The following is a 27,403-nucleotide window of genomic DNA, read 5'->3' as shown; positions in this document are numbered from 1 at the left end:
GTCAATATAAGGCAGAGGGCAGAGAAGTAAGAGGAAAGTAAGAGGAGCATTTTGTGGAGCAGACTGGCAAATTTCCTCTTACTTTTTCTGAATTCTTGATTTTATTAGCACTGAATTCACAGCAAACAGAATTATGACCATTCCTGAACAAAGCTTACCTAACATGCATATTTTCTCCATAAGGCACATCACAGATTTCTTCACTTTGGTACTCTAGACACCTCTTCAGCACTATGATATAAGACCATTTTAAACAGCAACATCACCCACAAAAAGCACAAAAAGGTAACACTAAATAGACTACAAAAAAAGATGAGACTTGAAGCAAGAAGGCAAAAGCATTGCCTTTGCCACTCTGTTTATGTCCACAAATTACTACAGCAAATGCTTATTTGGGGACTACCAATAGATTTTGCAAGTAGGCAGATTTGTAAATAAAGAATCCAAGAATGAAAAGGATGAACTGATAAGGTAGGGAATACTAGCTACTTCATTTAAATATACAACTAGATTTCTGTCATACAAAAATAACTATGCACTTTGAAAGAATCAAAATACTTTTAAAACTAAGAATTTAAAATAAAACTCATGAAAACATGAGAACCAACTTGACTAAATTTTAATTCATTCATTCTTTCTTTTTTTAAAACCTTTGCCTTCCATCTTAGAATCAATACTGTATATTGGTTCCAAGGCAGAAGAGTAGACTAATCAATTGGAGTTAAGTGACTTGCCCAGGGTCATACAGCAAGGAAATATCTGCAGTCTCCTAGGCCTGGCTCTCAATCCACTGAACCATCTACCTGCCCCCAATTTGAATTATTTCCAATATTTCAGCTGCTTTAGTTGTTCATGAACCCTTTGGAACTTGGCAAAGATTCTGGAGTGGTTTGCCACTTTTTTCTCAAGCTCATTTTACAGATGAAGAAAATGAGGCAAACGGCTAAGTGACTTTTCCCAAGTCACACAACAAATGTAAGAGGCCAGATTTGAAATCAGGAATATGAGTCTTACTGACATCAGGCCTAGCAATCTACTCTATCCATTATGTGTAACTACTATCATTGGGGATACATGTGAAAATTGATATTATAAAGAGGCTCAAATATTCAGATGGGCTGGGAACTACTGAACTAGATAATCCTTAAGATTCCAAACATATCTACTATATTATATCCAACCTATAATTCAAGTATTATGGTCCTTCCACAATGGAGTATTTAATGCTACTACCAAATAAATTGATAGTTTAACTTCACTTTAATATCCTTTATCATTTCTCTCTCTCCCCCTCCCTCCTTCTCTCTCTCTCTCTAATATATACTACTCTAGATATACTTATCTATGCTAATAAACAATTTATTATATAACACTTCCAACAACCAGAATGTTCAAATAATCTTTTTTTCAGTATATGACATTTAGAATGTCATGTGAGTTACTTCAAAATTCTGAACTGCCATCTAAATGATCAAAAGCAGATTAAAGTATGATCAGTTTGGAAAGTTTCAGTGGTAAGTGTATTTTAACTTCAAAATATTTTACATTAGAAAATAAGGCATGTAACTTAATGTTCCAACTAACAGTCTCAATAAGTGGGAATTAAGTTTGAAAGCTCATGATAACTTCTCTTTGAAATGAAAATAAGGTTTGCATGCTAACAATTAGTTGGCATGGACCTTTATTTTTTCAATTTTATTATGTATTTATTTTTAGCATTCCAAATTCTTTCCCTCTCTTCAGGCTCTCTCCCACTCACTGATAATTGTATAATTTTCATAAAATCCAAGACAAACTTTTTTTAGAAGAAATTTCAGGAAAAGAAGCTCACTAACTCCTTGAATCAAGAGAATGAACTGTTCAGAGTAAGTGCCATAAAACAATCTCCACTGCATCAGAAGATCCAGAATGAACTTGGGGATGTAATTAATTGAACTGAAGGGAATTGAACACATTTATTCTGAATGTAAACTCTTATGGCAGAATGGCCTGCCCCCTAATTGTCTTTTTGTCAATGCACCTAGCAATTGGTTTTGCTCTCTCTTCTATTTCCGTCTTATCTCCAACTACTGTAGTTTCCTCTTAGAAAGTACAATATTGTATGCACCTGTAGCTAGAATATCTTTAGAGGTATAATCTGATTATGTTAAATGACTAGTCTCCCAAAGAATCACAGAAGAGATTGTGAAGAATGAATCAAATTTTATTTTCTATCAATCAGCAATTTTTTAAATTAATTAGTCAAAAAACTTAAACACCCCTACTTAACACTAAGTAAGAGAGTTTGCAAGTCACTTGCTAAAGTGGGTTACATCTCCAGAGGCCATTGCCCTACCCCTGGACAGTGCTAGGCAAATTGAAAAACTGCAATTGGTTCCCATAAAGTGGAGGAAGGGCCAAGAAGTGGGGTGGAAAGAGGACTATAAAAAGTCCCAAAATTCCTGTCAAAAGTGGCTTGAACCTTCAGCTTTCAACCTTTGACCTTGGCTCTTGGAGAACTACTCCTGGATTTTTTCCTCTGGACTTTGCCTTGGGACTTGGTCTTCAGTCTTCTCCTTTGGAGTTTGTCTTGGGCTGGCCTTCCTTTCCTGACTTCTGAAGAGACTGGTTCCGGAGATCCATGCTGTGGCTTTGGAGAAGGTTGTGTTGGTGGAACTCTATCTGAAGACACCACCGGACATGGGGAAGGGAAGCCCCTGTGGGGTTGAGCCTCACTTTAATGGAGAAGGGCTAGTAGGCTTGTTAAAACCTGTCTCTTTAGCTACCTTTTCCATCTTCACTCTTTCTAACTCTTTGTAAATCAAGCTATTAAAAATCATTTTTGACTTAAGTTATAATATCTTGAAATTGGTAACTAAAATATTACTTTAGAACTTTAACATAAAACCTAAATTTAATTTCTGTATAAATTTAATTATATTTCTATATGCAAGCAATATAATACCCAGTGTATATGTGAAATCATGTAAACCTATTTCATATTAGCCATGTTGCCAATAGAAAAAGAAAGAGTAAAAGAATTATACAGTAATTAATTTTTTTCAAACCCTTACCTTCCACCTTAGAATCAATACTATGTATTGGTTCCATGTTGGTAAGAACTAGGCAATGGGGGTTAAGTGATTTGTCCACGGTCATACAACTAGGAAGTTAAGCTTGCTAACTAACTGAATCCAGAGAATGAACTGTTTGCAGAAGGATATCTAAACCTTTTCACTACAGGAAGATCCAGAATGAATCTTGGGGTGTGGTTGATTGAACATTTTTTTGAATGTACACTCTTATGCCAAAGGGGACTGCCCCCTAATTGGCTTTTGTCAATGCGCCTAGCAAAACATTGGTTTGCTGTCCTTCTCTCTCCTCTATTTCCCCATATTTACAACTATTATAATTTTCCTCTTAGTGGGTAAAAAATTTTTGTATACACTTACAGTTAGAAATTTTTGGGGTGCAGTATGCTTATGTTTAGTGATCAATTGGGGAGACTAGTCTCCCAATCATCATCAGGGGGGATTGTGAATTTTAAAAGTCTCCATCTTGGTCTAGCACCCAAAAAATTGTGCACACCCACACTACACGGGCATGTGCTAGTCAATGACAAATCAGAAATAACTAAATGCCCACCTGGGCTGTCCTAAGCCAAGCTAGAGCCAACCATTGGATTTTGTGAGACACAGGAAGTGAGGTAGGGAACAGCCTCTGGAATTCGCTCACTTCCTGTGGAGAGAGCTAGACGCCAGTGGGTGTTAGGAGCTTGGACAGGAAGGACACCCGCAGACAGCTTTCCTTCAGATCAGTCACGTGAGTTAAGGACTGATTCTTTCCACCTGGGCCCTTTGGGCCTAAAACTCTCTCTGCCTTGGCCAGAGGTTGAGTAGCTCTTTCCCTTTTCTCTTCTCTCCTTCTCTCCCTCTCCTTCCCTACTCCCAGTGTGATTAAACCGCCATAAACTCCATTCTGACTTGAGTGTTTCATTTTAGGAATTTCATAAGTAAATTCCTTGGCAGCCATTGTTCAATATTACATAAATCCTGTAGCCACACTTTAACCATTACAATATTGTAACCTCTCCCAGAAAGCCTAAAATTTCTACCATTACAGTGTCTGAGGCCAGATTTGAACCTAAGACCTCCCATCTCTAGATCTGGATCTCAATTCATTGTGCCACCCAGCTGCCCCCTATAGTACTTAAATTTTCATTCAGAGTTTATCAATTCTCCCTATGGAGGTAGATAGCATTTTTCATCATAAGTCCTTTGTCTTGGATCCCTGCACTAATCAGAGTAACAAAGTCTTTCACACTTGATCATTAAATATTGCTGTTATTATGTATATGTAACAAATCTGGTTCTGCTCACTCTGCTCTGCATCAATTCATAAAAGTCTTTCTAGATTACCTGAAACTGCCCCCCTCTTCATTTCTTTTATTCTTTCATTTTTATTTTTTAAAACCTTTACCTTCCATCTTAGTTCTATGGCAGAAGAGAGGTAAGAGCTAGCTAGACAATGGGGATTAAGTGACTTACCCAGGGTCACAGAGCTAGGAAATATCTGAGGCCACATTCGAATCTATAATCTCCCATCTCCAGACCTTGTTCTTTCTCCACTGAGTCATCTAGTTGCCTCACTACCTTTCTTATAGCACAATTATATTCCACCACAATTTGTCGAATTATTTCCCAGTTGACAAGCATCCCTTTAATTTTCAATTCTTTGACATCACAAAAAGAACTGCTAAAAAGTATGTGTGTGTGTGTGTCTGTGCGCGCGCGCGTGTGTGTGTGTATTCTTTTTTCTTTGATCTCTTCTGGATACTACCTAGTAATTTCTGGGTCAAAGGGTATGCACAATTTTATAGTCCTTTAGGCATAGTTCCTTACTGTTCTTAGAATATCAGTTTATAACTCCACCAACAGTACATTAGTGATGGACCTTTATTTTTAGTAGTTTAATCTTAAAATACATTACTGAAATGAAAGCAAATCAGTATGAGTAGTAGGGTCTTTAATACAGAAATTTAGCTATGCTTACTATTTCTAACATGTCTAAGTATTGTTCTGAGATCCTGAAATGCTATTCATTTTTTAAAAAGTAAAATCTTCCCATTTGGAGATTTAAAGGAAAGCAAAAATTGCCATTCGATTCATTAATATTCTAAAACCAGACCTAAACTGGTTTAAGGGCAGTAATGAGAATTTCTCCACTTTCACAAAAGAGAATTACAATTTCCAAAAGAGATATGAAAACTTTTATTTGAAGTATGGGTTTGTGGGGAGGTGAGGGTGTATTTTTTTAAGTTTATCTGCATTCAAATAATCTCAAAATATTTGGAAACAAAAATCAAAGAAAAATGTAACTGAAACTAACTGTTCTGGGGAGCAAATGTGTATTGAGGTCTAGTCATTTTGAGGTACAATGTACACAGAGGACCTGAATTCAACTGCTGTCTCTGATACATATAACATTTGTATGACCATGGGCAAGCCACAACCCCCTCAGGTTTTAGTTTCCTCATTTGTTAAATGAAGGAAATAGGCTAGAAGTTCTCTGACATCCCATGTAGTTCTAGATCTGTGAGCAAAGGATCCTCTGAATGTTAGCATTCATGAGAAAAATGTATATTCTCAAATCTGTCAGCATGTTCAAAGTCAAATTGGGGACAAATGCCAGTTTTTTCAATATTTCAATAACAAAAAAAATTATAGTTATAGCATAGTTTGCTACTTATAGCTGCTTCTCTTTTTTTAAAGATCTAACACCAAGTTACTCTATTAAGACTAAAATTCTCTGGAAACAGTATCTCAATTTATATGTATTTATTAAATAATTTTAAAAAACAAGTCAAATTAAGAAAAGGCACCAGCCACATATAGCTAAGCCGCCTCCCCTAGTCAGTGCTTGCTCATACTGGCATTTTTCTAGCCACCTTCCCTGAGCCAATTGTGCAGTCATACTATGAACGCACCAATGCTCATCACCTAGCCACCTCCTCTCTCTGTTATTGAGGCAAAAGAAGCCTCTTCTTTCCCCAATCCAATTTCATGTTCCTTTTGACCTCATTTTTCTGAGTCTCTAAGATTTGCCAGACTCCAACCTCAGAGGCAGGTCTTATGGATGCCTGCAGTCACATGGGACAAGAGGCAAGCATCTGGCCTGAATTACAATATAATTCAATCAAAGAATGAGCTATTTTCATAGTCAACATGAAACTTTTCCCTTTTAAGCTTAAAAATCAATCTTAGGGTACCAAAAAAATAGGTGCAGGTCAGTGTTAATTTTTTACAACTCACTTTTCCAGAGGGTGCAAGTAAGCTTTACTTTTTTACAACTTACTTTTGTAAGGGCTGAAACTTTTCCTAGTATGAATTATCTAACAATCTGAAAAATATCCCCAAACACTAGTAATCAAAGAAATATCCATTTAAAACAATGATTAAGTATTACTTTTGATAGGCATCTGAGACTCAATATGTCCAAAACAGAGTCTATTATCATTCTCACTAAACTCATAACTCCTTCAAACATTTATTTTTATTGAAGGTTCTACCATCCTTTCAGTTACTAAGGTTTACAATTTCAGAGTTATCCTTAAGTCTTCTTTCTCATTCTCTATATCCAATCAGTGTCAAATCTTATTCATTTTATTTCTACATTTATCATGGCTAAGCACCTACCTCCCAGAATTGTTGAAAGGATCAAGTTAGATAATGTAAAGCACTTAATGCCTGGCACATAGTAAGTGCTATATAAATGTGAGCTATTATTATTTTGTTGACTCACATGGCCACCACCATGCTTAATTCAAGTTCTCTGCCTAGTGCCAAAACTATTACAATATCCTAATTAGATTTCCTACTATCAATTAATCTTCTATTAATCTATCTACCCAGCTGCCAAATTGGTGTTCCTAAACCTCCAAAAATTTCAATCGCTCCCTTACTGCTTCTAGGATTGCCCTCTAGTCCAGCTAGGTGGGACAAAGGATAATGCACTGGACCTTGAATCTGGAAGATCTAAGTTAAAATTCAGCCTCTCACACTTACTCAGACACTTAGCTCTCTGCCTCAGCTTCCTTCTCTGTAAAATGAATGTAATAATGGCACCTACATTCCAGAAGTGTTGTGAGGATCCTATAACTAAAATATTTAATACCGCATCAGACACATATAAGTGTTTTTAATAAATGCTTGTTTCTTCCCTTGCTACTTTGGGATTTAAAGCTCCTCCAAGGCCAAACTAGCATTCTAGGTTTACTACACATTACTGCCCATCAAGAGCTATACATCTAGCTCTACAATCTAGCAAAGCTAGTCTACTTGCTATTCTCTGTAAACAATACTTCAACAATCCTTTGGACACTTTGCCCAGACACCTCCCCTATACCTAGAATGTTTACCTCCCCCCCTCCTTCCTCTTACCATTGCCTTAGAATTCAAAGGTCTTTCTTCTTCTCCAGCCCACCTTGGCATTACTGTTTACTTTATATTTATCTGTTTACATATTGTTTCTCCCCTGAAAAATGTAAATTCCTCCTGGGCTGAAATTGTTGTTTTTTTCTCTGTGTCTACAGTATCTGATGGGGAAAATTAGGTGGTGCAGTAGATAGAGTGCTAAGTCTGAAGTCAGAAAGCCTTATCCTCCTGATTTCAAATCTGCCCTCAGTCACTTACTGTCTGTGTGACCCTGTGCAAGTCACTGAATCCTGTTTGCTTTGGTTTCTCATCTTAAAATGAGCTGGAAAAGGAAATGGCATATCACTCCCAGTACCTTTGAAAAGAAAAACTCAAATGAGGACACAAAGTCAAGCAGGACTAAAAACAACTGAACAATAGTGCCTGACATTCAAGCAGGGCTATGAAATGTACTTCCTGAACTGAATTTAAAAATGAGAAAGACAGACTTCCAGATAAGCATGGTAGCAGTCTAAACATGGGTCACTCCCTCTCCCCAGCACACACCGAAAAGGACTACCTCAAAAGACCTTAAGAATCATTTCCAGAGGAACGGAGGAGCTGCACAGTAGGGCACAGCATTAAAAGTGTGTGGGATTGGGGCTTTTCCAGTCTATAAGAGGGTGAAAGGGCTTCCACCCAAATGCGAACCAATCCATACTTCCCCACCCCCACCAACAGAGCCAGAGCCAGCACACGCCAAGACAAATGAACAAGAGGCACCCATGGAACAAGGGACTTTCTGGGACCTTGGGAGCTGTCTAGGACCGCAGGGGACCTACCCTGTAAAGCAGCTAAGTGGAAAACCCCAGCTTGTGAGGGAGCACAGAATGTAGGTGCCCGGAGCCAGCACAACTGCCAGAACCAGGGAGTGAGTGAGGAGTACTTCTAGAGTGAGTAAGGGGCACTTCTAGGTCCTGGGGAACTGACAAGAACCACCAGAGAACCACCCTTGAAAGCAGCTAGATTGGAAAACCAGGTGGACAGGAGAGTGCAGTCCCTGAGCTCCCCTGGGAAGGTACCACCGAGAAGAGCTGCAAAGGACTGTGGAGATTCGAGAGCTTGCCTAATGCAAAATCCTTGGTCCTTAACTCCACACACAGAGAATTTGCCCAGCTAACTCAGATTTCTGACTAAAGAGGGAAGAGAAAACATCCAGGAAATGGCTAATTGCGCACAGGAGCCTCAAAATCTTTCAAAAAAGAAAAAGAAGGCTGTGACCCTTGAGAATTTTTACAGAGGAAAAACCCAGGATACAGAGGAAATACTGGACGAAACTCAAACGAAGGCAAAACCTAAAAAAAAAAAAAGGAAATTGTCCACAAGCCCTGGAAGAACCTTAAATGGAGCTTATCAAAAAGATGGAAGCCTTCTGGAAAGAGAAACGGGAAATGGTTAAAAAAAATGCAGAAATCATAGCTGAATAACAAAAAATTAAAGCAGAAAACCAGGTCTTAAGGACCAGAATTGAGCAACTGGAAACCAATGATCTTGCAAAACAGCAAGAATTAATAGAGCAATGTCAAAAGACTGACAAAATAGAAGAAAACATAAAATACCTCACTGACAAGGTGACAGGTCAGGAAAACAGAGGAAAGAAAGACAATATGAGAATCATTGGTCTTCCTGAAAAGCCCAGAAATATACAGAAACATTGACACCATATTACAAGAGTTCATCCAAGAAAACTGACCTGAAGTTCTTGAACAAGGGGACAAAATAGACATTGAAAGAGTTCATAGAACACACCCTCTACACTAAACCCCCAAAAAACAACTTCCAGAAATTTAATTGCCAAATTCCAGAGCTATCAAGCTAAGGAGAAAATCCTACATAAGCCAAAAAGAAACAATTCAGATACAAAGGAGCACCAATCAGGATCACACAAGACCTGGCAGCTTCCACACTAAAGGACCGGAAGGCCTGGAACACGATATTCAGAAAGGCAAGAGAACTGGGTCTTCAACCAAGAATCACCTATCCATCAAAGCTGACTATATACTTACAGGGGAAAGTATGGGAATTCAACAAAATAGAAGATTTCCAAGTATTTTAAGGAAAAGACCAGAACTAAGTAGAAAGTTTGACATCCAAACACAAAGATCAAGAGAAACCTGAAAAGGTAAATAAAAAAAAAGAGGGGAAAGGAGAAAAATGTTTTTTTTTAATTCAAACTCTCTTCTTTAAGGGTTACAATTAGATCAAATGATATATATTAATATATGGGAAAAATGTTATCTTTAACTCCCAAAAATGTTTTCATTATTATAATAAATAGAAGAATCATTCATAGGAAAAGATTGGGGCATTAAAGCCTATAAAATGATAGACAAAAAAAAAAAGGATGAGGGGGAGTCGATGATGGAACTAAGAGATACTGGCAGAAATATAATAGAATAATCTTTGGCACACAAAGATACACATGGGAAGGGGAGGGGAAGAATACTCTCATAAGAGGGAGAGAAAGAGTGCTAACAGGTAATACTCGAATATTACCCTCAGTGAAATCAATTCTAAGAGGGAAGAGCATCTGGACCCATTGGGATCTTGAAGTCTATCTTATCCTACAGGGTAAGGGAGAAGGGGAAACTAAGAGGGGTAGGGGGAAGGGAGTTCATAAAAGAGAGGGAAGAAGAGGGGAGAGGGAACTTAACAGACCCTAAAAACCAGAAGAGAACAAAAAGGGAGGGGACAGAAAGAGAAGCATATCAAGGGAGGGGATGGGGGATGGACTAAAAGTAAACCACTGGTTTAAAAGGATATAGCAAAAGAAGAAAGGTCAGAACTAGGAGAGGATGTCAAAATTCTAGGGAACTCAAAAGTAACAATCATTACTTTGAACGTGAATGGGATGAACTCACCCAAAAAACATAAATGAATAGGAGAGTGTATAAGAATCCAGAATCCTACCATATGTTGTCTAAAAGAAACACACATGAGGCGGGTAGATACTCACAAGGTCAGAATTAAAGGGTGGAGCAAAACCTATTGGGCCTCAACTGACAGAACGAAGGCAGAAGCTGCAATCATGATATCTGAAAAAGCCAAAGCAAAAATAGACCTGATTAAAAGGGATAGGGAGGGTTAATACATTTTGATAAAAGAGAGTATAGACAATGAGGAAATATCCCTAATCACTATGTATGCACCAAATGGTATAGCACACAAATTTCTAATGGAGAAACTAGGAGAACTGTAGGAGGAAAGAGATAGTAAAACTATACTAGAGGGAGAACTGAACCTACCACAATCAAATTTAGATAAATCAAATAAAAAAATAACTAAGAAAGAGGTAAAAGAGGTGAATGAAATCTTAGAAAAATTAGAGTTAATAGACATATGGAGAAAAATAAATAGGAACAAAAAGGAATAAACCTTCTCAGCACCACATGGCACATTCACAAAGATTGACCACACACTAGGTTATAAAAACATGGCATACAAATGCAGAAAAGCAGAAATAATAAGTGCAACCTTTTCAGATCATAAGGCAATAAAAATAATGATCAGTAAGGGTACATGGAGAGCCAAATCAAAAATTAATTGGAAATTAAATAATATGATTCTCCAAAACTGACTAGTCAGAGAACAAATCATTGAAACAATAATTTCATTGAATAAAATGACAATGATGAGACATCCTTTCAAACTCTATGGGATGCAGCCAAAGCAGTACTCAGGGAAAATTTTATATCCTTAAGTCCATATATTAACAAATTAGGAAGGGCAGAGGTCAATGAATTGGACATGCAAATCAAAAAACTTGAAAGCGAACAAATTAAAACCCCCCAGAAGAAAACCAAATTAGAGATCCTAAAAATTAATAGAGAAATTAATAAAATCAAAAGCGATAGAACTATTGAACTAATAAATAAGACTAGAAGCTGATACTTTGAAAAAACAAACAAAATAGAAAAAATATTAGTCAATCTAATAAAAAAGAGGAAAGAAGAAAATCAAATTAACAGAATCAGGGATGGAAAGGGAGAACTCACCTCCAATGAAGAGGAAATTAAGGTAATCATTAAAAACTATTTTGCTCAATTATATGGCAATAAACATGCCAATCTATGCAATATGGATGAATATTTACAAAAATATAAATTGCCTAGATTAACAGATGAAGAAATAGAATACTTAAATAATCCCATATCAGAAAAAGAAATCCAATAGGCCATCAAAGAACTCCCTAAGAAAAAATCCCCAGATCCAGATGGATTCACAAATTAATTCTATCAAACATTCAATGAACAGCTAATCCCAATACTATACAAACTATTTGACATAATAAGCAAAGAGGGAGTTCTACAAAATTCCTTTTATGACACAAATATGGTACTGATCCCAAAGCCAGGCAGGCCAAAACTGGAGAAAGAAAACTACAGACCAATCTCCTTAATAAACAAAGATGCAAAAATCTTAAACAGGATACTAGCAAAAAGACTCCAGCAAGTGATCATGAGGGTTATTCACTATGATCAGGTGGGATTTATACCAGGAATGCAAGGATGGCTCAATATCAGCAAAACCATCCACATAATTGACCATATCAACAAGCAAATCAACAAAAATCTCATGATTATCTCAATAGACACAGATAAAGTCTTTGACAAAATACAACACCCATTCCTGTTGAAAACACTAGAAAGTATAAGAATAGAATGGTCTTTCCTAAAAATAATAAACAGTATCTATCTAAAACCATCAGCAACCATCATCTGCAATGGGGATAAACTAGATGCATTCCCAATAAGATCAAGTGAAACAAGGATGCCCATTATCACCTCTACTATTTAACATTGTAATAGAAACACTAGCAGTAACAATTAGAGAAGAAAAATAAATTGAGGGTATTAAAATTGGCAATGACAAGACCAAGCTATCGCTCTTTGCAGATGACATGATGGTCTACTTAAAAAATCCTAGAGAATCAACAAAAAAACTAGTGGAAATAATCAACAACTTTAGCAAAGTTGCAGGATAGAAAATAAACCCACATAAGTCATCAGCATTCCTATATATCTCCCCAACACAGCTCAGCAGCAAGAATTAGAAAGAGAAATTCCATTCAAAATCACCTTAGACAATATAAAATACTTAGGAATCTATCTGCCAAGACCAACACAGGACTATATGAACACAACTACAAAACACTTCCCACACAACTAAAACTACATTTGAGCAATTAGAAAAACATTAACTGCTCATGGGTAGGATGAGCTAATATAATAAAAATGACCATCCAACCCAAACTTATCTTTCTCTTTAGTGCCATAACCATTGAACTTCCAAAGAACTTTTTTACTGAATTAGAAAAAACTATAACAAAGTTCATTTGGAAAAACAAAAGATCAAGGATATCCAGGGAAATCATGAAAAAAAAAAATATATATATATAAAGGAAGGTGTCCTTGTAGTCCCAGACCTCAAAGTATATAAAGCAGTGGTCTTCAAAACAATCTGGTACTGGCTAAGAGACAGAAAGAAGGATCAGAGGAATAGACTTGAGGTAAGTGACCTCAGCAAGACAGTCCATGACAAACCCAAAGACCCCAGCTTTTGGGACAAAAATTCACTATTTGATAAAAACTGCTGGGAAAATTGGAAGACAGTGTGGGAGAGATTAGGTTTGGATCAACACCTCATACCCTACACCAAGATAAACTCAGAATGGGTGAACGACTTGAATGTAAAGAAGGAAATACTAAGTAAATTATGTGAACACAGAATAGTATACATGTCAGACCTTTGGGAAGGGAAAGATTTTAAAACCAAGCAAGACTTAGAAAGAGTCACAAAATGTAAAATAAATAATTTTGATTACATCAAATTAAAAAGGTTTTGTACAAACAAAATCAATGTTACTAAAATCAGAAGGGAAGCAACAAATTGGGAAACAATCTTCATAACAAAAACCTCTGACAAAGGTCTAATTACTCAAATTTATAAAGAGCTAAATCAATTGTACAAAAAATCAAGCCATTCTCCAATTGAAAAATGGGCAAGGGACATGAATAGGCAGTTTTCAGTTAAAGAAATCAAAACTATTAATATGCACATGAAAAAGTGTTCTAAATCTCTGATAATCAGAGAGATGCAAATCAAAACAGCTCTTGAGGTATCACCTCACACCTAGCAGATTGGCTAACATGACAGCTATGGAAAATAATTAATGCTGGAGGGGATGTGGCAAAGTCAGGACATTAATTCACTGCTGGTGGAGTTGTGAATTGATCTAACCATTCTGGAGGCCAGTTTGGAACTATGCCCAAAGGGCGATAAAAGACCCTTTGATCCAACCATAGCACTGCTGGGTTTGTACCCCAAAGAGACAATAAGTAAAAAGACTTGTACAAGAATATTCATAGCTGCGCTCTTTGTGGTGGCCAAAAACTGGAAAATGAGGGGATGCCATTCAATTGGGGAATGGCTGAACAATTGTGGTATATGTTGGTGATGGAATATTATTGTGCTCAAAGGAATAATAAAGTGTAGGAATTCCATGGGGACTGGAGCAACCTCCAGGAAGTGATGCAGAGTGAAAGGAGCATTCCCAGGAGAACATTGTACACAGAGACTGTTACACTGTGGTACAATCAAAAGTAATGGTACAATTAAAAGTAATGGACTTCTCCATTAGTGTCAATGCAATGTCCTTGAACAACCTGCAGGGATCCATGAGAAAAAACACTATCCACAAGCAGAGGACAAACTGTGTGAGTAAAAACATTGAGGAAAGGCAACTGCTTGACTACAGGGGCCGAGGGGATATGATTGGGGATGTAGACTCTAAATGAACATCCTAGTGCAAATACCAACAACATGGAAATTGGTTGGAATCAAGGGCACATGTGATACCCAGTGGAATCGCGTGTCGGCTATGGGAGGTGTGGAGGGAGAGGAAGGAGGAAAAGAAAATCATTTTTGTATCCAATGAATAATGTTTGAAATTGACCAAATAAAAATAATGTCTAAAAAATGAGAAAGACAGTGAGAGTAGAGTGTATCCTTCAAAAAAGATAAATGATATTTATAGGAAATTACTTCTGTGACAAGAGATGATAATTCTCAATCTTTGTAATCACTAGGGCTTTGTGGTAGATCTGGTTGGGTCTTGGCCAAGACAACTTTTTTTCTTAAGTTATAATACTTTTAAAAGCAATTTTATGTAATAAAGTACAAGTACACTATGGTTAAATCTTTGGAAGATGAATTTGGACCACTGATATACAAAAGTTTCTCATGGAAAATTGTTTTGAGAAATGCAGTGTAACGGGACAAACTAAAATAAGAATATAATTCCCAAACCAAGTTTTCAACCTTAGTAAATAACTCACTACATTCCAAATAAGCTATTTAATTAAATGCCTTATTAAACAACCAAGTAGCTGTTTTTAAAATGCTCTTTTAAATTCTACCTAGATGACACATAATTAATTCTATCTTTGTTGTCACCTTCCCAAAAGTTTATCACTCTATTTCTAATTCCAAACTTCTTTAAGCATCCAATATAATTTTTTCCTTTACTACAAATCTGCCTCCCCATCTATAAAATGGGAATAACACCATCTATGAAGCAATATTGCTAGTTAAGACCCTAATCATTTCTTGCCTAGACTACTGCTATTGCTTCCTAACTAGTCTGCCTGCCTCAGTCTCTCTCCATTTCAATACATCCTCCATTCAACTGCCAACATTTGTCTTTTTTATTTTCTTTTATCTTCATATTATTTCATTTTCTAAGTGAATAATTGCATAAAACTAAAACCCCAAAACATATACTCAAATAAACAAGTGATAAATCATGTTTTTATCTGAATTTCTACTCCAAAAGTTCTTTCTCTGGAGGTGGATAGCATTCTTTTTCAGAAGTCTCTCAGAATTGTCCTGGATCACTATATTGCTGTTAACTGCAAAGTCTATCACATTTGATCATTCTCCTAGTTCTACTTATTTCACTCTGCATCAGATCACACAGGTCTTTTCAAGCCCTTGTATTCTATCACCATTATATATCACAATTTGTTCAGCCATTCCCCAACTGAGAGACATCCCTTTAATTTCCAATTCTTTGCCACTACAAAAAGAACAGCTATAAATATTTTTATACAAACAGGTCCTTTCCCTTTTTTTTTTTAATCTTTTTAGGATACAGACCTAGCAGTGATATTACTGGATCAAAAGGTATGCATTCTTTTTATAGCTCTTTGGGCATAATTCCAAACTACCCTCCAGAATGGTTGGAGCAATTCACAACTCCACCAGCAATGTATTAGTGTCCCAATTTTGCCATATTCCTTCCAACATTTATAATTTTCCTTTACTTCTATATTGGCCAATCAAGATGATATTTCTTAAGGCATTGCTAAGTTTCCTCTACATATATGTTTCCTCCAAGCTAAATGAGCTCCAGTGGTTCCTTATTATCTATAAGGTCAAATATAAAGTCTTCTGTTTGTCATTTAAAGCTCTTCATAACCTAGCCCTTTTCTAACTTTTCAATCTTCTACCCATTATGCCCCTCCACAAATTCTACAATTTCACTGGCTTATTTGCAGTTTTTCAAACACAATGCTATTTCCCTTTTTTCTGACTTGGCACTGGCTGATCCCATGCCTATAATACTTTATCCCTACATCTTCACTTTCTAATTTCTCCTGCTCCCACTGAGACTCGGCTTAAGACTTCTGGCTTATAGGAACAATAAGATGAGAGACTAGATATTTTCTCTGATCCCCATGAACAAAACATAAAATAAGATAAAGCAACTTCAGTTGGACTCCATGGCCTAGGATACTCAGAAGTATTTTTTTAAAAAAAGGAAAGAACTAATATCTATCTTGAGTTCCCAAAGTGCTACCTCCCCCACTACTCACATTATCAGCAGCAAGGCTGCATTAGGACCTAAGGACCTAACCGATGAATTTACAACAAAATTCAACTCCAACACTTTGGTTCCCTCTCCCTTTTTCCAGTGCTATGGAAATTGCAGCTTAAGGATGGGAATGTTTACTAGGGTCTTGGTGATCACTGTCACTGGAGCATTCTGCACTGCAAAAGATTTCTTCAGGAGAATGGAGCAACAGAGAGAAAGGGGACATCTACCCTATCACCTTTCTCTCCTTTTAGAGTCTCAAAAGATTGAAACTCCAAAACACAGAAACCAGTCCTGGATGCACTAGTACCAAGTCAAAAGACCGAGAAAGAGGGAGAGGGAGGGCGAGGGAGAGAGAGGAAGAGAGAGTGCAAGGGAGAGGTGGATGTGTGGATGTGGGTGTATTGAGGGGATGGGGAGTGTAGAGAAGGAAAAAGCACAGCTCAGGCCAGATCTATCCCAAAAAATGTCACTTGGGGCAGAAACCTAATCTGATGAACTATGAATTGAATGTGGGAGTAAGGTGAGAGGTCTTGAATTCTGTAAAAGTTAAAAATAAATCTCAATAACAATATTATATTTTAAGAAATTTATTAATGATCATTAGAAATCAAGGAATAAAGAAGATCCAAAATAAAGAACACGTGCCGATGGCTGGTTAGCCATTTTTTATTCAACCCCACTCACCACCATCAAAGAGAATGAGCCTCCAAAGCCCATGCCCTTTATCCTCTGTCTACAGGAAGTACGTAATGACAGGAAGTCAGTGGGCTCTTGGGATATGTAGTTCTGTTTTTAGGGTAACAGATTTTCAATCATACATTCCCCCCTGAGACCCACAGAAGACTAGTCTCATCCATTTTCAATCATACAGTTCCAGTCCCCAAAGAAACCACTATCAGAGAGGATCAGAGGTCTGAGGTTGAACAATAGGAGGAAAAAAAAAGGTATGAAATTACCAAAGATCTGAAAAAGAAAACTCAAAAAACTTGACTATGAGCAGATAAATCAACTAAGAAGATAGAAATATGGCCTCCAAGTATGGTAAACAAGTTCAGGCATCTATGAATAAAACAAATGAAATAAAATGAACAAATAAAAACAACCAGGAAAATGATGTAACACCTGATGAGAAAGACACAATGAAGTTAGAGAATATGGAAACATAACATACTGTTCCTATGTGTTTTTAAACAGAAATGGCAATTTATAAGAGCAGAATTTATGACTAGCTCAGCAAAAATAATGGGCATTAGAGAAGGCTGAGTTCAAGTCCCATCTGCAGTAAGCCTTCTCTGGTTCCTTCAGCTGTTAGTGTGCCTTCCCTCTCTCAGATTATTTTCCATCTACTTTATATATCCCTTATATCTATAGCATCTTTATAAGGCTCAGATGAAAATGTGTGCAAGGTCCTTTGTAAATCTTAATACAACTATTATAAAGAAGAGTCCTATATGAGTTGTCAGAAAGACAAGGGTTCAAACTCAACCTCAACAGTGATAAGTAACAACCTCTATGAAATTTAAGTAATGACCTAAACTAGTTATTAAAGATTTCCCATACTAGTTGTCACAGTTCTCCATGACGAGGAAATTAAAAGTTCTTAATGCTATGTGTTATAGTTTTTGTTTAAAAGAAATACATTACTCAAATGCAAATTTCTATGTGACTTTTACAATTTAATAAAAACCCAAGAGAAAAACTTTGCTCAAATCTCCAATGACTTTAAGATGACAGAGATTTGGGTTTAATCCTTAAAAGGACTTAGAAATAAATACCTGGATTAAAACATAAAGACTCTTAATCATAAATTTAAGAGGTTTAATTCACAAAAAAGGAAAGTTAGAAAATAATAAAGTCAAATATTCATGAGAATAAGAAATTCTACCTAAATATTATTCAGTTAACTGCCTGTGAATGTCACAACTTCAAAGACTGATTGCTAACAATATTTTAATTTTCTTATGTAAATTTCAAGTTTTCCTTTGCCCAAGAAGAGAGAGGAAATCTGTTAATATAAACAATTTTCCCTGTAAGGTGGGTTTCTTTATTATGCTTCACAATACAGTATTTAAGGCTTCCATAATTAAAGAAGCTTCTAGTCTCTCCAAATCTAAGTAAATAAGGAAGAGCAATCAACCAATAAAACAATAATAAATCAATCTCTTTAAGAAAAACCCTCATTTCCTGTGGGAAAACTTCAGTCAATCATTCTATATATGTCTTATTTTTAAAAGAATAAAGTGGAGGAGCTGGGGGAAAAAAATAGGCTAAACAAAACAAATTCCAAGAGCTTCACAGGAAGAAACTGACCTACTCAACATTTTTTACTATGAAGACATACCAAAATCCTAACTAGGGTCATTCTTTTCAGTTATAATTAGTTGAAGAGTCAGCAGTGTGACCACCACCATAGAGAAATATGCCAGCCTACTACAAACAAACCCTCCAGTAAGCAAAAATGGGAGAGTAAAGTAAAATAACTGCTATTTGTCTAGCTTGCCTGCCTATATCAAAGAGTCAATGGTCAGACATATTTATTTCTAAATAATCAAAACTATGCCATCCAATATTTGTATTCAATATTTAAAATGTATTTTAAATAATTAAAGCCATAGAGCTTTGGTCTTTTTGTGGGGGTAGGGAGCAAAAGGTTAAAGTCAATTGCAAATTCAAAGCACTGTGTATGATTTTTAAATAGGTAATACTTTATTTACTTTCCACAATAATAGCAAACACTTGTGACCTCATTAGGTACTCCACCAGGGCAGACCTTTATCCTGAATATTGTCTCAGCATTTAACACTGCACAGGTCTCAGAGAACAATTAATAAATGCTGGGTGAATGATTCTTAATTCTAAATGAATTTTATTCAGTCTTTACCTAAAGCCACCAAAAATAATGGAGCCAATAAGATGAAAGTCTTCCTCTAATTCTCTTAAAATTTCATGATTATTAGTCTTGCCCATGAAAAATCCATGTTATCCTTCACTGATACTAAAAAGAAAAGTAGACAACTAGCTTTTCTGGAATGCACTTATTATACCTGCAAGCCATTGTTGGCAAGATTCAGTAGCTAGCTTAAACCTACAATGTGTCTTTTTAATCCTTTCAATCACCTGAAACTTTATTTCTGAATAGATTGTAGTGTTTCATGATTCAGGTGTAACTTATTAGAAAAGCCAACCAATATATATTTTATAATGAATGAAGGAAAAAAGTATTTGTTAAGCACTACTTATGTGCTAAACATTGGGCTAAGAAATATGGATAGAAATAAAAAAGTTAGGCAGTCCTTGCTCTTGTGAATGTGGACTCAAGAGAACCCCAAGTTTTGTTAGCTTGAAAGTTGAAGACTCCAAGTTTGTCCTTGTCACACATGAATTTCTCCTGGAAGGAAGTCCCAACTTCACAAGTTTCCAACTAACAATAGATCTTAAAGTACATTAGATGGAGCCAACAGTCTCAACTAGGTGTTAAGTACCCTTTTTTGTCCTGGTAGTTACTGCTTTTTGTGACCCAGCCCTTTGGCTGGATCTTTCCCTTTTGTGTCCATTGTAAGGCATCAGCCTCTCCCTGATGATCCTGTCTAGAACTCCTCATTTTCTTTGTAGACACTGTAAAGTCAATCATATCTCCTGGTCCCTAAGTTCTCTAAAAGGTTAAGTTCCTCAAATTCTTTTGTTCCTTGGAGCTATCATCTCGCTTGGTGATTTCTCCCAGGGATACTGTCCCCAGAGACCCAGGGTATACACCCAGGGCTCTGAACACAGCCAAAACTTTGGACCTATCCCTTTCCTGATTAAAGACTTGGATTTTCCGACTATTTTAGTAGTTCTGTATTTTTTCCAAATTAACACTCTCTGGGAGCTCACATTCTAATGAGGAAGACAACCCAAGAAAGGTTTCATCCCTAAGTCAGATGGAAAGGTCCTTTAGAGTATAAAGACAAAGCATAAGATAATGTATTTTAAATGTTATTTCCAGCAATAAAATCTAAACCATTTCAGTTGTTGATAGTGTTAAGGACTTTGGTGTCAGGAATTGTATTTTCTGGGTTTTCAATAGATGTTACTATAGTACCTGTAGGAAGAACTGTGAGGTTGCCTCTCCACAAGGACTGCTTTCAGTATAATAGCTTTGGACACTAGATTATTAAGAATGCTATTCTCTATACCAGCGATGGTGAACCTATGGCACACATGCTAAAGATGTTATGCAAACCACTCTCCGTGGGCATGAGGCAATGTCACCCGCCAATGTTCACTGCTATTAAGGCAGAGAGATGTGGGTGGAACTGCTCCCTTCCCCCACTCCACCATGCCTGATGACATTTTTTTCACATCATCCACCCCTCTGCCCAGCAGCCCAATGGAAGCACTTTCTCCAACCCCTGTGTGGGTTGAAGAACAGGGCACATGCCCTGTGAGAGGATGAAGCATGGCACACAGTCTCTAAAGGATTCACCATCACTGCCCTAGCCTTTTAGGTACAGGGTCCTGAGTGAGCTATCTTCATCAGGTTCCATCAGGGAAAGTGGTAGTGATTTCACTTGCTTGGCCCAGGCTATCTTCAATCTTTACCTCAAGATACATTAGCTTTGCCTACCTCATGAGTTGCATTTGGTAAGAATGGTTGGTACTTTTCCCATAAGTTTCTTATGGAGATGACAAATGTGAGGGCTGGGTGGTACCACGGTGCTGCTAATCTCAGGGCTCTTGAGCTTATCCATTTATTGATAGTTCTGTTGAGGAGTTGATGGTCATAGTGTGAAAGCTAGGTTCCTTCTACACAATGATTTTCCCCTCAATGATGAAATATTCACTCCAAGTTCTAGAAGTTGGGGGGTGTTGTAAAGGATTAGCTTTGCAAAAAGCAAGAAGCAAGGAGATCCCAAAGGACAAGGAATGGGTCAACATTCTGAGAGGACTGAGAAGGAGAGAGGCAGCTGGGACTGACTATTGGCTCTCTGAAAGAAGATAGAGAGGCTGTTGTATAATTGAAAATCTGTTACCTTAAAAAAGAACTACATTTCCTGGGAGCCCACTGACTTCCTGTAGTTACCTACTACCTGCAGACAGAAGATATTAGTGAGTGGGCGGTCCTCTTGGACCTCTTTCTTGGGCTTGCAGCTAGCATGGTGGCGGCAGTAAGCTAAGCGCAGGGATTTTAAATGGGCTAATCAGCCATGGGCATGTGGTCTTTATTTTGTATCCTCTTTATTCCTTGATTTCTAGTGATCATTAATAAATCTCTTAAAATATAATATTTTTATATTTGAGATTTAATTTTAATTTTTACAGAGTGGAATTGGCTCTCTCTGAAGGAAAAGACTGTGAAGCTGCCAGGAAATTGGACCATCTTAAAGGAGTGGCTGAGTGAGTACCTCACACTGGTGGACAGTGTGGGTTAATCATCATTCCCCTTCTAATCCTGTGTGAACCTACAGAGCTGTCACTGGGATTTCTGCTTGATCAAAGAAAGGATTCCTATGTTGTGAGAATTCTTTGGGCCCTTTGTTCTTGCCTCTAACAATCCTTCCTTAAATTTAATTTATTAGTTAGTTTAGTATAGGATTTTGTTTAGGATTTTAAATTCTGGTGTGGGTTAGAAGTAGGTTAGTCCCTTCCCTTCCTTTCTCTCTATATTTAAATAAACTTTTTATTTTATATATATATATATATAGTTTGAACCCTTCTTTTAACCCACCCTATAACAGGGGATACTGCTGTTCCCAAGGCTCTCAGGTTTAGGCTCCTGGGCTATCTGCATTAGCTTCTGGGGAATGCTTAACAAATGCTTTATTCACTCATCCATTCTTTACAAAAAAAAAAAATATATATATATATATATATATATATATATATAGGTGGAGTCTTGTAACATGTTACACCTTAAAATGACTGGAAACACTGCAAAATGTCTCACATACAATTCAGGTTACAGTGGAAAATGACACTGGATATGAAGATAGATCTGTCAGCACCTGACACTTCCAAGGGAATCATCCAGTGTCACAGTGTCAGTCTCTGGCCCCAAAGCCTTCCCAATGCTCCTGAAAGCCTTTCTTCTAATCAAACCCAACCAGAAATTGCCAGCTCCTTCCTCCAATCCAAATTTCACTAACCAATACCTTTTTCTCCTTGCTTGCTGTGAGCTGGACCCATTGGGTCTCAGAGGGCAATATATGAAATAGGGCTTTGAACACTCTAACCACCTGCCTCCCCCAAGGACCTCTCTCTCACCACTAAGATTCTGCCTGAGCTTACTCCTAAACAATATCGGTCAAGATCTGCACACTCCTTTTCACTACAATTTCGTGAAAGCCGTTCCCCAAAGTTAACATACTTGTTTAAAAATAAAAAAAAAAATTCCTTTCCAACTCCCTATATCTTCTGGCTCTCAGTGAGAGAGTTCCCTCTTGATGACATATAACCCTAGCCATTCTTTTCACTATCAGTTCTACTTTGATTCCTCCCCTAAGATTCACATAGTCAGAGGAAGAGAGCTGGATTACTCCTTGTTCCCACTGGCACATTCAGGCTTTCTCTCTACCAATGTCAATGAATTACCTCTATCCTCTAAGGCTAATACTGGTACCGGTATTCTCCTTTCCTTCCTCAGTAAAATCAGTTCCTGGCTTAAGTTTTTGTCTCCACATCTCAACCCTAGTTCTAGTACTGAGGGACTTGAACATAAACTTGTTCATTTCACAACCTACTCATTTCCCATGACATGACCTACTTCTCCACTCTTCCTCAGTCTACAACATAGTCATGCTTTCCAATATGTCATCATACAACATGCTATCCATCTCCAAAGAGAGAACTTAATGGACTCAGAATACAGACTAAACTAGCTAATAAAAGGATTTGTTTTGAATAACTATACAGATTTGTAATGACTTTGTTCTTGTCTTTTCAGTGGATGGGAAGAGTGAAGGGAAAAGGAGGAGAAGAATTCTAAAATGAAAAAAAAACTGAATTAAAAAAAAATTTTAAAGGAGTTAAAGAAAAAAAATGATGACCTCTGAAATTCCTTCATCTGGTCATATTTTATCATTCTCTTTCCCTTTACATTCCCTAACCCTGTTTTTTATCATCACCATGGCCTCTGAATGCTCTACCCTTCAATTCTTTCTCTGGCCACCACCCTAACACTGGCTATATTCTCCTCTATTCTCCATTTTAAACCCCTGGTGAATCAGTCCAACTTTACAGTTCAAGTCTACCTTAAGACTTGAGTCCCTTTCCCTCTTACCTTCATGTTACCATACTTCTGCCTTATATTTCTCTCATTATCTACTTCTAGAACACTCCAGAGAAAATGACAAAACTGAGTGAAACGGATTCATTACAAATTGATGTTAGAGAATCTAAACCAGGCCTTCAATAAAGCAAGGCATTACTTTACAATTCTGTAACTGGTTCACTATCTCACAACAACAGTTTTTCCAAATCTTTTACATCCTCTCAGTTGAGAGCCTTGCCTGATATTTATTTAAAAATTTTAGGTCTTTTGCCTCTACATAACTCTCTTCTCCCCACTTCATTTCACATCATTTCTTCCACTATTTCTTCCTTCACCCTTGTCTCATAGGAAGAAATAGCCCTTCTCTGCACAAGTGATTCCATTGTATACCATCTTTTCCAGTAAATTTCCCCCTCTTTCATCCCTACTTAATCTCTATCTATTGGCTGCTTCCCTACAAATTCACTTATTTTTCTACATTTCAAATATTGTTACCCACTTCAACAGCTATAAAAATTGGAGAGAAGGACTCTTGGATTCATTGTTCACATCTTCTATTGAAACTGATAGATTGTATTCTGTCACATGCATTGGAGATAATAGTATATAGACAAGTGGATACTGTTTTTGGGAACACACTGAATTCCTAAATTTTTATTTTATTATTGCCTTTGTTTTCATTAGAATGTTTTATTTTTCCCCCTTTTTCTCATTTCTTGTACTTAAAGTACATATAATCAATATTAATTTTTTATTCTACAGTAATATAAGTTAAAATATATATTTGCCATAATATTAATTAATGCATCCCCAAAAGCTTTAGACTATGGAAACCTGTCATTTATTGATAAATGTTAGGGGACTGGGATTAATGACTGTGTCCGATTCCAGGAGAAGGGAACAAAAGAACCATTATACAGTGCCTAGAAGCACAAGGTCAAAAAGGACCAAACCAATTCAGATAGGACTGATGACCTTCTACAACAATACAAAAAGACGAATCTAGTGTGAGACTCAAGGTTGAGGTGCTTGACATATGTTAACACACAGGACACCTTGTACCACACTCTTTGAGAAATACTCCCAAACAAGTACCGAAATTTGGCTATCATCCTGGCTCCCCCTATCCCTGAGAGTGAAGGTAAAATCAGTCCAGGGAATGACACTTCCCTATCACACAAAAATCTAATCATTTTTCCTCTCTGATAATATGGCAACTTCCTGTAGTCCTGGCTGCCAATGGGTAAGTGAAATAGGACTGGATTTTGTCCTACAGACTCATGGGACAGAAATTACTTTAATTGGACCCTAATACAAAGGCCTGTTATGAATTTATTAAGTTAGACCCTCATATAAGGGCCTAGAGAAGCATCTCAAAGTCCAAAGTACAATGGTAGCTACCCAAGGTGGAATATCTAGGCTTTGTTCTAGCAGAAGGGTCCAGTCATTAATCTCATAAATATTAATCTCATAAAAAATAATTGCAGACATACAAAAACTGACAGCACCAAAAAGCAATTAAGGGCTACCCTAGGAACAACAGGGTTTTGCAGGCAGTAGATTCCAGTCTATGTAGAGAATACCATGCCACTTACAGAACTAACAAGGGATATAATATCAGAGCCTCTAAAATTAACTGAAGAGCACTTACAAGCAATAGCAAAGCTAAAGCAACCAATCCTTTCAGCCTCTGCTTTAGGCATACCTAACTACAAGAAACCATTTGTCCTCCATGTCCATCAAAGGAAGGGTGTTGCTTCTGGAGTACTAACCCAGGCTTTAAGACCAGTATAGTCCAGTCCCTTATTATTCTGCCCAGCTTGATCCAGTTGCTGCAGGTGCTCCCCACCCACAATGCCTGAGGGGAGTGGCTGCCACTGCTCTGTTAGTCACCAAAGTTGCATGCTTGGTTTTAGGGAGCTCTTTAATGATAATGTGTCCTCATGAAGTGGAATAAAGAACTCTAGAGGTTAAAATTAAAAGGCAAATAGTTTAAAACAGAAGGTAGAAAAACTGAATCCAAATAGCAAACTCTTTGAAAATTAGAATAGACCAACTAAAAGTCATTAACTCTGGAAAACAAGATATATTAGCACAAAATTTCAAATTAGAAAAAAAATAATTGGAAAGAGGGGAAAACACCTGATTCATTTGAGTCACTTAAAGTAACAAGATACCATGTCCTGATACATTAAGCCAAGAGAGAAGAATTCATGATAGAATCAATCATTGACTAAATGCAAACCAGTCCTTGATCAATTTAGATTTTCTTGAAAGCCACTTGATGAACTGTAATGATATTGCACAGGAAGTGTATTTTGATGTTAGGTCACATTCTGTGACTTTTGAAAAAAAATAAAAGACTACCACTCTTGCAGTAGCCAGAGGAGGACCTTATACACTTTAACAGTCCAGATGATTTTGTACTTCTCATCAGTTTTCTAACAGTATATAGAATAGATGGTGTATAATTGAAAATCTGTTACCCTAAAAAAGAACTACATTTCCTGGGAGCACACTGACTTCCTATTATTACATACTTCCTGTAGACAGGGGATATTAGGTGGGGACATGGAGTGTCCTACCTTTTTACTTCCTATCCTGAGCTTGGTGGTGGTAAGGCGGGCTTCTGAACTGTCTGATCAGCCATGGGCACATGGTCTTTATTTTGTATCCTCTATATTCCTTGATTTCTAATGATCATTAATAAATCCCTTAAAATGTGATGGTTTTTATCATTGAGATTTAATTTTAACTTTTACATTTAGGGCAAACAGAAGAGGAGAAAAAACTCTCAATTTTTTTTTAAGATAGCCTAGATAAATTTTTTAAGCCATGTTTCTCCTGCCAAGGCTTTTCGCCCAACCCAGCCACACTTGCAAACTCAGAACTCTCCTTGGAGCTACTGCCTTTTTCTTTCCCTACTTTTTGCCTGGTTGCTCTCCCTCCTGGCCAAGCTGTTTTAGTCTGAGGGACTTAGGGACTCTTGGCAGAGAAGAGGTAAGTATCTTCTATCACCCATCTGCTTGAGCTTGAGTTCTTCATTCCTTGCTGCTGCCTATCCTACTTTCTCCTAGTCCTGCTCCTGCTCTTGCTCCAGCTTTGGCCCCAGCCCCAACTTCATTCCTGCTGGTAGTTGCCACTGTATCTTTGGAACTCACCAACTTGGAGCTGATCTCCGGGTAGCTGGTAAAAACCGGGGTGTATTTTCCTTAGGCAATGATTAGCCTCTTAACTCCCTCTCCACATGGCTGGGAAAACAAACTGCTCCCAAGCATTTTACCTCAGGGGGGAAGGGGAAAAGGAAGTTACTCTTTCAAACAGGAAGTAAATTACAAGCATGAAGCACTCTTTGAAAGAGCAGTGCATTACCTATTTCAAACGGCTTCCAGCTTTAGGATGTATTTTCAAGAGTACACTGATCATTTTACTTATCTTGCCTGAGATTCAGGGGAGAGATTCATGTCCCTACAACCCTTTGCCATTTGGGCCTGCCCAATCTCTAAGATTCATCCAGTCTGGGATTCCTCAAAACCATGTTCTCTTTCACTATGGGATATCTCAGAAATGTGAAAAAAAGGAATCTGAACAGATAAAGAAAGGAACTTTAAAGAGACTGGAGGTGAAGATTATAAGGCTTTTCAGACTCTATTCTTTTATGAAAACATCTGTATTTTATTGTATTTTGCTTATTGTTTTGTTTAAGATTCAATTTTGATATTTTAAGTTCATATATTAATGTTGATGTTTTAAGTTCATATATTAATGTATTCAATATTATTCTGTTACCTTTCCCCTATGACTATTGAACAAAATATTATAAAA

At 37.1% G+C, this 27,403-nt stretch overlaps 1 protein-coding gene across 8 annotated transcripts in view; it reads right to left on the bottom strand.

Annotated features, from left to right (window-relative positions):
* PACS2 (phosphofurin acidic cluster sorting protein 2) overlaps positions 1-27,403 on the bottom strand; it is a 414,540-nt gene that overhangs the window by 361,291 nt on the left and 25,846 nt on the right. Inside the window, exon 1 of one of the 8 annotated variants that reach the window (XM_056821255.1) lies at positions 10,408-10,484. The exons of the other annotated variants lie outside the window; for them this stretch is intronic. The gene's annotated coding sequence lies outside the window, so the exon portion shown is untranslated. Of the gene's footprint in view, positions 1-10,407; positions 10,485-27,403 lie in introns of those variants that run through there. 8 annotated transcript variants of the gene reach the window in all.

This window comes from Monodelphis domestica, chromosome 1 (genome assembly GCF_027887165.1).
Source record: "Monodelphis domestica isolate mMonDom1 chromosome 1, mMonDom1.pri, whole genome shotgun sequence".
In the NCBI taxonomy this organism is placed as follows: domain Eukaryota; kingdom Metazoa; phylum Chordata; class Mammalia; order Didelphimorphia; family Didelphidae; genus Monodelphis; species Monodelphis domestica.
Note: the sequence above shows the minus strand (reverse complement) of the source record. Positions and strands in the feature narration are given on the sequence as shown.